This window comes from Nerophis ophidion, linkage group LG10 (assembly GCF_033978795.1).
Source record: "Nerophis ophidion isolate RoL-2023_Sa linkage group LG10, RoL_Noph_v1.0, whole genome shotgun sequence".
Taxonomy (NCBI): Eukaryota; Metazoa; Chordata; class Actinopteri; order Syngnathiformes; family Syngnathidae; genus Nerophis; species Nerophis ophidion.
Genome location: NC_084620.1, coordinates 71,487,889 through 71,503,817, shown reverse-complemented (window position 1 = coordinate 71,503,817; position 15,929 = coordinate 71,487,889). Strand labels below are relative to the sequence as shown.

The following is a 15,929-nucleotide window of genomic DNA, read 5'->3' as shown; positions in this document are numbered from 1 at the left end:
TGGCCAGTGTCTTCGCAGAGAGCGAAAATAAGGCACTTTAAAGCTTTATTTAGGGATATTCCGAGACCGGTAAAATTTTGAAAAAAACTACAAAAAATACAACGATTTTTATTGTTTTTGACCCTTTTGAAATTGTGATAATGTTCCCCTTTAAAATAATTAGCGCCCTGGTGGCAATTCAACGAAATACGGTATTTTTCTTATTTTCTTAAATTAAATGAACATAAAAAAAAACAAGATACACTCAAGATTCAATTAGTGCATCTCCCTTTTTCATGACAAAAAAAAATACCAAGAGGGGACAAGTTATCAAGCAGCTCCAAAAAGGTTGGACACCACTGCTGTAAAGCACTTTGTGCACCATTGTAGACCCCCTTTTTGCACTCGGAAGATGAAGCACTCCTACTACTGTATTACTGAAAAAGCAGGTTACCAATACCAAAACAAGTCCCGAGAGTCAAATTATGCACGACAATGAAATGCAGAGTTTTTAAGTACTTTCCCAAATTGCACGCCTTTTCCTGTCATATTTTGCCGTTTTCTAACCCCCGGGAGAAGCTGGTGTGGTTAACAACTTGTGTCTTATTTCGCCTCCGCGGGTGCAGAGAACCTGCGAGGTGTTTTTATGCCCGTCTATAAATTAGGGGCGGTGGGTTTGATGAGCAGTGAAGGAGAGTCGCAGAGAGACAAAAGATGCGGTGCTGCGTGTCATCATCATGATGCTGAGGCTGGGATGAGACTGAAACACACACATACTAGTATTTCTGATCTTCTTGAGACCTCCAAAAAACGCCTAGCTCTTGAGGACCACCCTTTCTAGATATGTGAACATTTGTATTTACAACATTGATAATACATATACCGTATTTCCTTGAATTGCCGCCGGGACGCTAATTCACTTAAAACCTCTTTTCACCCCGGCGTTTACCAAAGGCGTGCGGTAAATTTAGGCCTGCGCTTATAAATTTGAGTGTGATGTAAGGATACCATCATGAAAAGCACATTTAATAAAAAAAACATTATTATTGTTATAATAATAATGTATATATTATCATCATAACTTTATGCTTAAGGGCCGTTGCTATAAAGTATTGTCAATTTATGCTGAAGCGGTATTTCTGTATTTATGCAGAGCTAGCAATCTGAGAGATTGTTAGCCTTTCTTTTTATGAGTGTTCTGTCCAGACTCCGCCTGCGGACTAACAAGGCCAAACATTGTGTCCTGGGACAAGAACAAGCACAGACTGGGCGATAGCACCAAGGTAGGTAACGCTTTATTGTCATTGCAACAAGTACAACAAAATAAGTGTCAGCATATTTGCATTCTTGTATGATCATATCTTGTGTCGAGTCTACTCCCCCTTACCCTCAGTCACAATGATGGAAAAGGGATTTTCCTAATAAATACAAGAGGTACGCGGGCTGTTCATGAGAACGTAGTTTGGATCTGTAACTAGAGTACAGCCAAAACACGTGTCTCCTCATGAGCTCTAACTCCGTCTTTGGATGATTCCTTGCTTCTTGTCTGATTAATAATGTCATCAGTGTTTGAACCTGACAATTATGGTCTTGTCTTTACTTATAAATGAAGTCCATGCGCAGCTCCTTCTGATCAAAAGCATGGATAACTTGTTTATAGAAGTCTTCCTTATCTTTCTTCAGTATTAAAAGTCTCTCTGTCTCGACGGAGATCTTCCTTTATTACCTCCTGCTGCCATTGAAAGTCCAGTTTAGAAAACAGTTTTATTTTAGATATGTAATCCTCCATGTTAAAAGTGCAAGCGAGAGGAACAAATAAACGATCGCTGCTTGTTGTCACTTCTTCTGCAGCCGAGTTGTCGCAATAAGATATATAAATATTTGAATTTACAACAATAATATATATACACTAAGCAAATATAAAATAGATAAGCTCTTAGTAAAGGGGTTGGGAACCTCTTTGGTTCAGAGAGCCATACAAGCCAAATATTTTAAAAAGTATTTCCGTGAGAGCCATATAATATATTTTTTTTAAGACTGAATACAACTAAATGCATGCATTTTCAAGTATGACCAATATTTTTAGAGTATAAATAAGTCTCTTATTCCTTTTAATAACATTATTATTCTGAAGCTTACCAACAATAAATAAAATACTTCTTACCATTAATGCGACTTCTTGAACAGTTGTGGTAGAAACCGGATGGATGGATTAAAATGCATGAGAATGTTTTATATTTTGAACGTTATTTTTGACACTGTTATTACCAGCGGAATTATTCATGACTTACCGTGTTAAGCAATGTCAGCTAAGATTTACCTGAGAGCCAGATGCAGTCATCAAAAGAGCCACATCTGGCTCTAGAGCCACATCTGGCTCTAGAGCCACATCTGGCTCTAGAGCCACAGGTTCCCTACCCCTGTCTTAGTACATTGTTTTATTTTATAAATGGGTTTTAATCTTCAAGTTATGTCTCAACATACATCTTTATTTTATTCTTTTTAAACATTTTGGCCATAGGGGGCATATTTCAATTTCTTACACACACTTGTTATTACATAAGTTGACCAGAGGGGGAGCACTTTTAAAACAGACAGTTAATTTAAAAAATCCCTCCTTTTTGGATAGATTTCACCACCAGGGGTGCAAATGAGACATTTTCTATGAAATGTAATGGTTTTCAGTATTGGGACCGCGATTAATGTCCTAACTTCTTCACACCTCCTCATATGAAAGCTACTTTTCCTTGTTGATGTCTCAAAGGTAGCAATACAAGAACACACAGGTAAAGATTTGCATTCTGCTGTTGGCAGGGTTAAGCGACAAATTGACACGACCAGACGCTCTTTGTGTTTTTAAGAGACCGGAAGGGTCTTGGCCAAGGGGCCACCGGGGCTTGGACCTTTCCTACCCGAGGGGCCCGGCCAGGGACCTGGGAGGCCGGTGTCCTGTGCAGCGCCGGCTCGCCTCAGGCCACCAGCCCCCGAGGCCATCTCACGAATAAGCCCCCAATCAAAGGCGGCAGAAGTGGCCCAAAGTGCTGCTTTAGCGCCTTGAATAATTCACCGTCGGACCGTCTCGACCACGAGACATTTACCCGTTACCCTGAGAGCGAGCGGACGTACAAACAGTCGGAAAGGGAGACCATCAAAGCTATGGCTAATTTCCGATACGGGTATATTTTTTATTAATGATGCTAAGGCTTGAGGAAACTGTTGAAAGGACTCGTAATTTCGCTGAAACTCCAAATCCTCTCAAAAAGGGGAAGAAGTGCAAATGCTAAAAGTTGTATGGTAATAGTTACACTTCAGCATGTCTGACAAGGAGCAGTTAAAAGATGATTATGGCAAAAATAATTACCACGATTGATTTGCTTGATTCATTTAAAAACACAAGTGTTTATTGTACCGCAAAAGCTTTACTTTATTTAAAAAAGGATATCAATTAGTAACCACTAGTAAAATAATAGCAATAACAATACATTCCAATAATAGCTAAAAAAAATAAAAAAAACATTTTAATTCTGTGGCTTTACATTTTACACTTATTACCACCATAAAATGTTTTTTTCCATCCATCCATCCATTTTCTACCACTTATTCCCTTTTTGGGGTTGCGCTAACGCCTATCTCAGCTACAATCGGGCGGAAGGCGAGGTACACCCTGGACAAGTCGCCCCTCATCGCAGGGCCAACACAGACAGAGAGACAACATTCACACACTAGGGCCAATTTAGTGTTTGTTTTTTTTGTCGAACAAAATTTAATAAAGTGTTTAATTAAATGCAAAGATCCTCACATTTATTGGTGAAGTACATCTTTGGACAATTTTGACAAGTATTGTACCGTATTTTTCTGACTATAAAAGCACACCCAACATCCTTTCAATTGCTCAAAAATTGACAGCGCGCCTTATAACCCTCACAAAGGCGGAGGCGCGAACATTTTCAGGACTTACGCAGATCCCAAATACACATCAGCAGGTACCTGAAGGTAAAACAAAAGTTGCTTTTGTATAATATTGCCAAACAAAATGCCTGATAATGTCTTACCTTATCCACACTAGTGGTGTAACGGTACGTGTATTTGTATTGAACCGTTTTGGTACGGGGGTGTACCGAACGAGTTTCTAAGCTTAAGTCTTAACAAGCTGCTTTGCTTCTTCTGCCTCTGTCTCAGCACCCAGCATTGTCCCACCCACACAACCATCTAAATGGTTACATATAAAGCGGTAACAGCCAATCAGCAGTGCGTATTCAGAGCGCATGTAGTCAGCATTTCAGCGTCGAGCAGATAGGTGTTTAGCAGGTGAGCATAAGTCAGCGTACTCTCCCCAAATGATAATAAACACCTCCCAGTCAACTAATAGTAACATGACTATGAGCCCGTTGATTTTCTAGAAACTTAAACTGCAGCTGAGCTCGCTCGCAGTTCTGGCTTGAGGTGAAGGCTAATTAGATTTTAGCATAACGTTAGCTCATTTTGTGGTGTGTGTGTGTGTGTTTTACGGACAGAAAAGCTTTGAATGGCAGGATCCCTGCTATCCCACGTTGATAAAAATACGACATTTACATAATACAAATCAACTAGAGGCTTCCCAATTGCTGTGATAAATTAAGCATGATGAGTTGACTTGAAACTGTTCAATGTTGCACTTTTTATATGTAGAAGAAAAGTTTTGTCATTTTATTTAATCCGAGCAACAATTTGAGGCAGTTGAATGTTGATTAACTTGAATTATTATAGTGTTCCCAATGTTAAAAGGATAAAGCCATTGTTTACAATTTTGGTAAACAAATAACCAAAACATTTATAATTTGTTGTTTTCTTACTGTACCGAAAATGAACCGAACCATGACCTCTAAACCGAGGTACTAACCGAACCGATATTTTTGTGTACCATTACACCCCTATTACGCACAGCATAATAACACTCCTATTGTGATGCTTAGCTGGCATTGTGGTCATGCGGGTGCGTTCTCTCAATGTAGTCGAATAAGACACAACCTAGAGGTAAGAAAGGATTTATTTATACTAAAGAACAAACTAAGAACAAAAACACTTGCACAAGGCACTACAGACAAAATAAACAGAACTAGCATGGGAGCTAGAAAGAACTGAAAGCGTTAGCATGTGAGCTAGGTAAACACACAGAAGAATAGCGTGGAAGCTAACGAATACAAAAAGTTCTTTACCACAATCGGGGATAGCGAAGTCACCTGTTGCATCGGACAACAAACTAGACTGCGAGAGCGAGTGACGAAAATGGCAGGCTTAAATACGGAACGTAATCACAAGGCATGTGTGCGTATAAAAAACAAGATGCAGGTGACACAAATACGTAACCATGGCAACGGAAATAAACGTGAAGTGCCACCAGGAACTAAGGAAGACAAATACTAAACAGGATGTGATACAAAGACGGAACAAAAACAGAATATGACATGATCCAAGTAGCGGATCATGACACCTATGTTGAAGCACAGTACAATCCATCAAACGGTTTGGCTTCATAGCTTACCAAAGTCGTACTCGACATTTTGATTGATTTTTGAGCGCCGTGTCTAATGTTCTATATTTTCAATGGAACCTATACAATTTAGGTGTTGTTGTTTTTTTAACTTGAGTCATATTGCAGTCTGCACGTATCTCTTCTGTGTGACTGCCATCTACTGGTCACACTTATTTCACCATGTACCAAATACAATAGCTTTGAGGTTGGTAAGCGCAACCAAAATTATTCTGTACATTCGGCGCACCGGGTTCTAAGGCGCACTGTCGGGTTTTGAGAAAATGAAATGATTTTAAGTGCGCCTTATATCAAAATTGGAATAATTGTCCAGCCCTAGAAGAAGCACACCTCATTCAAGTCTCACTCCCTTTCAGACATGTTGAATTACGTCAACATGCGATGTTAGGCACGCTTGAAGAAAAACTCCAACGTTACCCGTGTTTCCAGACGCCCCCACAGGGACCCCCCCATGTTTGTTGCCAACGCCGCCCTCTGCAGCTCCTCTTAATGAGGGTTGGACGCGTGGCTGCCTCAGCACCTGCCGTGGGTGGCCACTGGGTTAATCCCACCCGGCTGGGCTGCTTGCCTCTGGGCTGCTGACGGCAGCAGAGAGAGGGGCGATGAAGAGGAGAGAGGAGGGGAAGGTGACATGAGGCGCCGATACCCCGGGGTTACACACACACACACACACACACACACACACACACACAACTCTACTCTGGCAGCCTCAAGCACAGCAGAACGACTTGTACCAGTCGCCGCTGGATACCTGACAAGTGTTGCCTTCGTAAATCGCTGAATGAAGATTGATGGCGCCGAACCTCCTAACGTCGAAAGAAGCCATTTTGCCCGCACAGGAAGTATAAAAAGACAAAGTCGTCGACTTCTCAGATTAGTGTTTTTTGTTGCTGTAAGGCCAACAGGACACAACCCAACTGTATAGCTTCACATATACCAGGGGTCGGCAACCCAAAATGAGGTCATCTTAGATCAGGGGTCGGCAACCCGCGGCTCTTTGGCCACTCTGATGTTGCTCAGCTGCAGAATCATCAACCCCCCACCATTAATTTGGGAGGTTTCCGGATTTTGGTGCCTCTCCTGGAAATTCTCCGATTTTCACCCGGACTACAACATTGAGGGCGTGCAGTGACGGCTATACTTTGGACGTCTTCTACAACACGTCATGGTGCCCGCTTTTACACCATGTTATCTGCGTGTTGGCCGGATGCATGCATTTCGCTGCTTCTGTTACCGCGCGTACGAAATTGCAATGCATCCTTGGTCAACAGCCATGCAGGTTACACTGAAGGTTGTAATATAAACAACTTTAACACTCTTATTAATATGCGCACACTGTGAACCCACACCAAGCAAGAATGACAAACACATTTCGGGAGAACATCCTCACTGTAACACAACATAAACAGAACATAAGAAATACCCAGAATCCCATGCATCCCTAACTCTTCTTGGCAACATTATACACCAACAACCCCCCCCCCCCGTCGGTTGAGGTGGGCAGGATTGGGGGGGCGGGGTTGCAAAAGGCGTCAAAGGCAGTGCCTTCATAGCACGCCCATATTATTGTTATCTGGGGGAAATTCTGCAGATATTCGCGAGAATAGCTGCTTTGAGAATTCGGGAACCACCCGGATCATTTGGGAGGGTTGGCATGTGTAATACTGTCAAGCGGCATTCATATAAAACAAGCAGGCTGCACTAACATTAAATGTTCTTTTCAAGGTGCGAACCACGTGTCTGAAACCCCTGGTTTACACATAGCACAGAGCAAAAAAAAAAACACCTCTTTATGAAGTGTTATTTAATTTTAAATTTCAAACGAGTTTTGTGGCTCCCATTGTTTTCTTGATTTTGTGAAACGGGTCAAAATGGCTCTTTGGGTGGTAAAGGTTGCCGACCCCTGTCTTAGATGAAACGTTGACATGGAGAACTCATATATTCCATTGGAAAAATAAGCTATCTAAAAGCTAATTTATTTTGAACAAGGTTAAATAAAGTTTTCCATATAATACAATGAGAAGGTTATTGTGGAGCGGGGTGAGTAAGGACCGGCCTCGAAGCCAGCGGCAGGTGAGTAGATTGCCCAGCTGGGACAGGTTATCAAATCACCTGTCGCCTTAATCAGCAGAAGCCGGTACGAAACATGTGGTGGGAGTTGGAACAAGAGACACACAGTTATGAGACAGAGACTGCTGGAAAGCAATTCTACCCTGTTTATGTCAATAAAAACTGTCTCACCCTGTACACCAGGCTCAAGGCAGATCCATCGGACTCAGGAGAACCCTCCACAAGCAAAGACGCTCACAGTCACAATTATTCTACCTTATTTCAATTATTGTGCAATAATATGGGAAATATGTATCCCAGCATCATAATGCCTTTATTACTTTCACAGAAAAGAGTAATTCGGATTATTTTTAAAGTAGGATACAGAGACCACACTAACCCTCTCTTCATTGAGGCAGGATTGTAAAAACTAAACAACACTGTATATTTGCATACTCTATTAGTGATGTTCAAAGATAGAAATAAAGTTCTTCTGAAGGACTTAAAGTTATTTGCGTCCACGTCTGAAGATGAGAACCCCAGAAGGCCGTATGATTTGAAGCATCCAAGACTGCGAACAAATTTGGAACAATTGTTCTTGTCTGTTGCTGGTGTAAAAGCATGCAATTCTCTAAAGAAACAGTTAAAAAGTTGCAAGAACATGTTTTGAATTTAAAAAGAGCAACAAAAAGAGACAACTGGAATTATATCAAACTGATTTTTGATTTTGATTGGACGTGTCATTGTGAAAATGTTTCAACAAACATTAAAAAGTATGTTGGAGTGTTGGTGGAGGGAACAGTGATAGTCATCTAAAATACATTTGTGTTAAAAAGTGGGCAGACAAATATAAGAAAGTTATTCTTCCATCTGCTCCTTTCTGATCATGGAAATGAATAAAAAACAAAAACAAATTAAAGTGTCAACTATATGTGGCTCACAATACAAAAAAAATGATGCTGAATGAAATGTTGAATGAGCCACATTGGACCAAAAATACAAAAAAGTAATCTGTTTGGAGCCGCAAACAATTTAAAAACTTATATAAGTCTTATAACGAAGGCAACACATGATGCAAGTGGCTAATTAGCTAAATTAGCCTACTATCAAAATGACTATGTGTCGCAGGCTGACAAAAAATCTTTGTTGACAGAAATGTTGAAATGTACTATTTATTCTACACATTTTAAAACATTAGAAAAACTTCTCAGAGGGTGAGACAACTCCTGGAAATGGCTAAAAGGTATAGATGTGTGTGTCCAATTGAAACGAAATGGCAGGTTGTCTTCTTCAAATGGATTTTTAACAATCTTTGCAAGCTGGCTAGCGTTTGCTGTGGTCTGGAACAACATGGCGCACAAACTAAAGAAATGCAGCCAATATTACATATATTTAATGTGTTGTGAGACATGCAAATATAAATTAACATAAGTAAAGGAAATTAAATGAGCTCAACTATACCTACAAATGAGGCATATGATGCAATATCTACATACAGCTAGCCTAAATAGCATGTTAGCATCAATTAACTTGTAGTCACGCAATTAACTTATGCCTAATTTGCACTCCATAACAAGTCAATAATATCAATAAAGCTCACCTTTGTGCGTTAACGCACAGTATAAAACGTTTGGTGGACAAAATGAGACAAAGGAGTGGCATAAAACGCGTCTTTCTGTGGCAGCGTCGGAGAAAGTTGTGCATGTAAAACAAACTGTTGAGTCACAGTCCACGCAACGGTGAGTTCATGGGCCGCTGAAATTAGTTCTAATGGATTTACAACAATCTTTGCAAGCCGGTTAGCGTTTGCTGTGGTCTGGAACAATATGGCGCACAAACAACTATCAGAAATGCAGCAAATATTACATACATTTAATGTGTCACCAGACATGCAAATATAAATTAAGATAAGTAAAGGAAATTAAATGAGCTCAACTATACCTACAAACGAGGCATATGATGCAATATCTACATACAGCTGGCCTAAATAGCATGTTAGCATCAATTAATTTGTAGTCACGCAATGAACTTATGCCTGATTTGCACTCCATAACAAGTCAACAATATCAATAAAGCTCACCTTTGTGCGTTAACGCACAGTATAAAACGTTTGGTGGACAAAATGAGACAAAAGAGTGGCATAAACACGTCTTTCTGTGGCAGCGTCGGAGAAAGTTGTGCATGTAAAACAAACTGTTGAGTCACAGTCCACGCAACGGTGAGTTCATGGGCCGCTGAAATTAGTTCTAATGGATTTACAACAATCTTTGCAAGCTGGTTAGCGTTTGCTGTGGTCTGGAACAACATGGCGCACAAACAACTATCAGAAAGGCAGCCAATATTACATACATTTAATGTGTCGTGAAACATGCAAATATAAATTGACATTAGTAAAGGAAATTAAATGAGCTCAAATATACCTACAAAGGAGGCATAATGATGCAATATCTACACACAGATAGCCTAAATAGCATGTTAGCATCTACTAACTTGCAATCACGCAATGAACAAATAAGCCTGATTTTTACTCCATAACACGTCAACAATATCAATAAAGCTCACCTTTGTGCATTCACGCACTGTATATAACGTTTGGTGGACAAAATGAGACAAAGGAGTGGCATAAAACGCGTCTTTCTGTGGCAGCGTCGGAGAAAGTTGTGCATGTAAAACCAACTGTTGAGTCACAGCCTACGCGACGGTGAGTTCATGGGCCGTTGAAATTTGTTCTTCTAATGCATTTATAACAATCTTTGCAAGCGGGCTAGCGTTTGCTGTGGTCTGGAACAACATGGCGCACAAACAACTATCAGAAATGCAGCAAATATTACATACATTTAATGTGTTGTGAGACATGCAAATATAAATTAACATAAGTAAAGGAAATTAAATGAGCTCAAATATACCTACAAATGAGGCATATGATGCAATATTTACACACAGCTAGCCTAAATTGCATGTTAGCATCTACTAACTTGCAATCACGCAATGAACAAATATGCCTGATTTTTACTCCATAACATGTCAACAATATCAATAAAGCTCACCTTTGTGCATTCACGCACAGTATATAACGTTTGGTGGACAAAATGAGACAAAGGAGTGGCATAAAACGCGTCTTTTTATGGCAGCGTCGGAGAAAGTAGTGCATGTAAAACTGTTGAGTGACAGTCCACGCAACGGTGAGTTCATTGGCCGCTGAAATTAGCTCTAATGGATTTACAACAATCTTTGCAAGCTGGTTAGCGTTTGCTGTGGTCTGGAACAACATGGCGCACAAACAACTATCAGTAAGGCAGCCAATATTACATACAGATTATGTGTCATGGAACATACACATATACATTAACATAAGTAAAGGAAATTAAATGAGCTCAAATATAACTATTAGATACGAGGAATAATAATGTAATTTGTACATACAGCTAGCCTAAATAGCATGTTAGCATCGATTAACTTGTAGTCACGCAATGATCAAATATGCCTGATTTGTACTTCATAACAAGTCAACAAAAATCACGCACAGTACAAAACGTTTGGTGGACAAAATGAGACAAAGAAGGAGTGGCATAAAACAAACTGTTGAGTCACAGTTCATGGGCCGCTGAAATTAGTAGGACAACATGGCATTTGCCAAAAACTGCGGGTTTTCTAACAATTAGGAAGTTTTGTGTCATGTTTGTCCTCCTACAGAAACCATATTACAACAAAAAATATATTTTTCACCCCATTTTTTTTCCCATTTCCATACATTTTTTTGAAAAGCTCCATGGAACCACCAGGGCGCCGATAAAGAGCCGCGGGTTGCTGACCACCACCTCCTCTAAGAGATGCACCATGAATATGCCTTTATAAACAGGATCAGTGCATTATTTTTGAAAAAAAAAAGGTTTTAAAACAATGTAATAAAAATGTGTAAAACGTGGGGAAAAAAATGCTATGTTGATACAAAAATCCCACACCTCCCATGTTTGAGGAACAATTAATATGCACGTGTGTCGCAAATGTGTTTTTATTTGGTTGGCTGTCATTGTGTTGATATTCTATTATATCGACATCATATCCTATGTTACACAGAAGCACAATCTATTTTACAAACCCCGTTTCCATATGAGTTGGGAAATTGTGTTGGATGTAAATATAAACAGAATACAATGATTTGCAAATCCTTTTCAAGCCATATTCTGTTGAATATGCTACAAAGACAACATATTTCATGTTCAAACTCATAAACTTTTTTTTGTTGCAAATAATCATTAACTTTAGAATTTGATGCCAAATTCTAAAGTGTGACAAATAAGTTGGGAAAGGTGGCAATAAATACTGATAAAGTTGAGGAATGCTCATCAAACACTTATTTGGAACATCCCACAGGTGTGCAGGCTAATTGGGAACAGGTGGGTGCCATGATTGGCTATAAAAGCAGCTTCCATGAAATGCTAAGTCTTTCACAAAGAAGGATGGTGTGAGGGTCACCACTTTGTAAGCAAACAGTTTTAAAACAACATTTCTCCACGAGCTATTGCAAGGAATTTAGGGATTTTACCATCTACGGCCCGTAAAATCATCAAAAAGTTCAGAGAATCTGGAGAAATCACTGCACGTAAGCGATGATATTACGGATCTTTGATCCCTCAGGCGGTAGTGCATCAAAAACCAACATCAGTGTGTAAAGGATATCACCACATGGGCTCAGGAACACTTCATAAAACCACTGTCAGAAACAACATCTGTAAGTGCAAGTTAAAACTCTACTATGCAAAGCAAAACCCATTTGTCAACAACACCAACGAATGCCGCTGGCTTTGCTGGGCCTGATATCATCAAAGATGAACCGATGCAAAGTGGAAAAGTGTTCTTTGGTCTGACGAGTCCATATTTCAAATCATATTTAGAAACTGTGCACGTGGTGTCCTCCTGGACAAAGAGGGAAAAAAAACACCTGGGATTGTTATAGGCACAAAGTGTAAAAGCCAGCATGTGTGATGGTATGGGGGTGTATTAGTGCCCAAGGCATGGGTAACTTACACATCTGTGAAGGCACCATTAATGCTGAAAAGTCCATACAGGTTTTGGAGCAACATATGTTGCCATCCAAGCAACGTCATCATGGACGCCCCTGCTTATTTCAGTAAAACAATGCCAAGCCACGTGTTACAACAGCGTGACTTAGTAGTAAAAGAGTGCGGGTACTTTCCTGGCCCGCCTGCAGTCCAGACCTGTCTCCAATGGAAAATGTGTGGCGCATTATGAAGCGTAAAATACGACAACAAGACTTCGGACTGTTGAAGGACTTAAGCTGTACCTCAAACAAGAATGGGAAAGAATTCCACTTTCAAAGCTTCAACAATTAGTTTCCTCACTTCCCAAACGTTTATTGAGTGTTGTTAAAAGAAAATGTGATGTAACACAGTGGTGAACATGCCCTTTCCCAACTACTTTGGGACGTGTTGCAGCCATTAAATTCTAAGTTAATCATCATTTGCAAAAAAGAGATAATGTTTATGAGTTTGAATATCAAATATTTTGTCTTTGTAGTGCATTCAACTGCATATGGGTTGAAAAGGATTTGCAAATCATTGTATTCTGTTTATATTTACATCTAACACAATTTCCCAACTCATATGGAAACGGGGTTTGTACTCTACTATGTATTCTATTCTAATTAAAGTGACATTATTGTTATAAAAATGGCACTAATACTCATAATATTAATCAACAATAATTATTGAAAGGTGGGAATATTGGGGCACCTCAGGATTCGATTACAATTCAATTAAAACTTGTTTGAATTGATGTATAATAACTCAGTTTTACATATATTTTTGTTGCACTAAATAGGGCTCCTTTATCAAGGTCTCATGTTTACCTGCACATCGCCTTTCTTCTCTGCATCTTGGGGACACGCCAACAGCACCTGTGTGGAACCATAAGGATTAATAATTGAATATTTATTATAAACAAAAATACATTTTATAAATACTATTGGAAATTATTCAAACAAAAATGTATTAAAATAAAAATAAATTATTTTTACCTATTTAAATATGTCTTTCAAATGAATAATATATGGTATACAGCTGATATAGGCTATTGGAAATGGATTGGATGGATTCGATTACCACTACTATTAATAATAATATTGAAAAAAAAAAACAAATTGTATAGGTAACTCAAATTAAAATTTGAAGGACGGTAGTCAGCAAAGGGGTTAAACTGGGTTAAATGACTTTAAAGTCCTACTGAAAGCCACTACTAGCGACCACGCAGTCTGATAGTTTATATATCAATGATGAAATATTAACATTGCAACACATGCCAATACGCCCGCTTTAGTTTACTCAATTGCAATTTTAAATTTCAAGCGAAGTATCCTGTTGAAAACATCGCGGTATGATGACGCGTGCGTGTGACGTCATGGATTGTAGCGGACATTTTGTTCCAGCCCGATCCCAGCTGTAAGTCGTCTGCTTTAATTGCATAGTTCCACAGTATTCTGGACTCTGTGTTGCTGAATCTTTTGCAATTTGTTCAATTAATAATGGAGACGTCATAGGGCATCACGGTGGAAGAGGGGTTAGTACGTCTGCCTCACAATACGAAGGCCCTGAGTAGTCAGGGTTCAATCCCGGGCTCGGGATCTTTCTGTGTGGAGTTTGCATGTTCTCCCCGTGACTGCATGGGTTCCCTCCGGGTACTCCGGCTTCCTCCCACCTCCAAAGACATGCATCTGGGAATAGGTTGATTGGCAACACTAAATTGGCTCTAGTGTGTGAATGTTGTCTATCTGTGTTGGCGCTGTTATGAGGTGGCGAATTGTCCAGGGTGTAGACCGCCTTCTGCCTGATTGTAGCTGTGATAGGCACCAGCGGATGGACGGATGTCTTTTTGTTGCACTAAACAAGGCGCCTTTAAAAAGGTCTGTTTACCTGCACATGGCCTTCCTTCTCTGCATCCCGGGGACAGGCCAACAGCACCTATGTGGAACCATAAGAATTAAATAATTGTATATTTACTGCTTATAAATAAAACAACATTTTATATAAAAAAAAAAAAATACATTTATAACTTCTATTGGAAAACGTTGAAAAAAGACATGTATTAAAATAAAAAATAAATTTGACATTTTTAAATACGTCATTAAGATGGATGGATTGAATGCAGCTGAGACAGGCTGCAGCAAGACAAGCGGTAGAAAATGGATTGGATTACCATTATTAATAATATCAAATATGTTGAAGAGGTTCATTTAGCCAACTGACGTGTGTTTATAAATGGTTGATTTATATAGGCTAGTATAGCCTAAGCTATATGAATCAACCATTTATAATTAATACATATAAAATGTATACAATTCAAATGACTTAAATACTGTAATCAGCAAGGGGGTTAAACTGGGTTAAATTACCTTAATTGTCAAGCGATTGCGTGGTGGAAGACGACTGAGGCGGTCGTCATTTTGAAATCGTAAAAAGGGCTATTTATTGATTAAACAAACCAAAAGCAAGAGCAACGTACGAGCTCAGCATCGAAAGAATCCCCAACAATCACCACTGAATCGTGAAAAACGTCCCGACAAAGTAATGGTGCCGCAAGCTGAAGTTAAATAGTGCTAATTACAAAGTGAAAAGAAGTGAGTGGAGAAGTGCTCGAAGGCAGGTGTAAAGCTGCTGCAGGAAAGGGGGAAACCGGAAGTGAAAGACCACAAAATAAGAGCGCAAGACAGGAACTAAAACTACAAGAAACTCCAAATAAGGCAGCGGTGTGACAAGCTGTTACATTAATGGTGGATCTCATTAGAAAATGCATGGGAGTTTAAGCGATAACACTAACAGGCTTCACATTTTAACTTAACTTAATTAAGGCAAGTGTTGCCTTAAAGGAGGGCTCATATTTTAGGGCACTAAGGCAAGTTGGAAGGGCACCGAGGCAAACATTGTCTTTCCAGGCAGCGGCTCCAAAGCACACATACATTACTGTGTGTGCGTGTGGATATATATATATATATATATATATATATATATATATATATATATATATATATATATATATATATATATATATATATATATATATATATATATATATATATATATATCCATCCATTTTCTACCGCTTATTCCCTTTCGGGGTCATATATATATATATATATATATATACATATATATATCCACACGCATATATATATATATCCACACGCACACACACACACATACTAAATTGGCCCTAGTGTGTGAATGTTGTCTATCTGTGTTGGCCCTGCGATGAGGTGGCGACTTGTCCAGGGTGTACACCACCTTCCGCATGATTGTAGCTGAGATAGGCACCAGCGCCCCCGCAACCCCAAAGTGAATAAGCGGTAGAAAAATGG

The 15,929-nt window shown here is 39.3% G+C and overlaps 1 long non-coding RNA gene across 1 annotated transcript in view; it reads right to left on the bottom strand.

Moving 5' to 3' along the window:
* LOC133559949 (uncharacterized) overlaps window positions 1-15,182 on the bottom strand; it is a 120,110-nt gene extending 104,928 nt beyond the window's left edge. The window contains exons 1-3 of the long non-coding RNA XR_009808355.1: window positions 14,967-15,182; window positions 14,488-14,535; window positions 13,428-13,475 (exon numbers count right to left, since the gene is read on the bottom strand). This is a non-coding gene — a long non-coding RNA (uncharacterized LOC133559949). The remainder of the gene's footprint in view (window positions 1-13,427; window positions 13,476-14,487; window positions 14,536-14,966) is intronic.
* Window positions 15,183-15,929: the final 747 nt, after the last annotated feature.